The sequence below is a fragment of the Octopus bimaculoides genome, chromosome 2 (genome assembly GCF_001194135.2).
Source record: "Octopus bimaculoides isolate UCB-OBI-ISO-001 chromosome 2, ASM119413v2, whole genome shotgun sequence".
NCBI classification, from domain to species: domain Eukaryota; kingdom Metazoa; phylum Mollusca; class Cephalopoda; order Octopoda; family Octopodidae; genus Octopus; species Octopus bimaculoides.
In genome coordinates this window covers 118,477,870-118,478,624 of record NC_068982.1, presented here as the reverse complement: position 1 = coordinate 118,478,624, position 755 = coordinate 118,477,870, and the positions used below count along the sequence as shown (strand labels likewise).

The 755-nt window shown below is 29.8% G+C and overlaps 1 protein-coding gene across 1 annotated transcript in view; it reads right to left on the bottom strand.

The window, feature by feature from the left end:
- The window catches only part of LOC106876909 (carbonic anhydrase-related protein 10-like), a 1,215,161-nt gene that overhangs the window by 1,157,050 nt on the left and 57,356 nt on the right, over positions 1-755 (bottom strand). The gene's annotated exons all lie outside the window — the stretch shown is intronic.

Genomic DNA, 755 nt, shown 5'->3' with positions numbered 1-755 from the left:
ATATATATATATATATATATAGTCACACGCACAAAGACACTCTCACACACAAGTGCTGAAAACAAACTAACATATCCATACTCTTTTGTGGATGTCTATACGTACATTCATGGGCATGTACGTGTGAGTGTATATGTAATAAACTGCACGCAGTAAAACTCTCAATAAGAAGTGTAACAAAATTATACGTTAGAAAATTACCACAATACATGATGTAACGCAAAGATATTCTCTGGTGACAGATATACTCCCTTTGCACCTCTATACTGAGCATTCGCAGAAAAGAAGTGCAAGTTAATTAGATACGTGTTATGCTTTCAAATAAATCGAATACAGTGAAAACTATGTATCAATTTATATAAATCATTGATTTAACAACATAAACAGAAATGAGCGTGTTTAAATATTTAAATATATTTATAAGTAACACTGCAAACCAACAATAGTACATCAAATTATTTACTAAGCTTGCCAGATTTAGAATCCAAATCTACCTAATATAAGACTTGTTGGATGAAGTAGGCTTGTGGATTTATAAAAGTTAGTATGAGTTGAGAATATCTGAAATGTTTTATATCGTAGGATATGAAATTATCCGGAGGGTTTACGAAACTATATCAGGATGTCTGCACACACACATACACACAAACACATACACACATAACACATACAACAAAGTTCATATATATACATATGTATGCCCACACACATACAAAATTATATATATATATATATATATATATATATATATATAT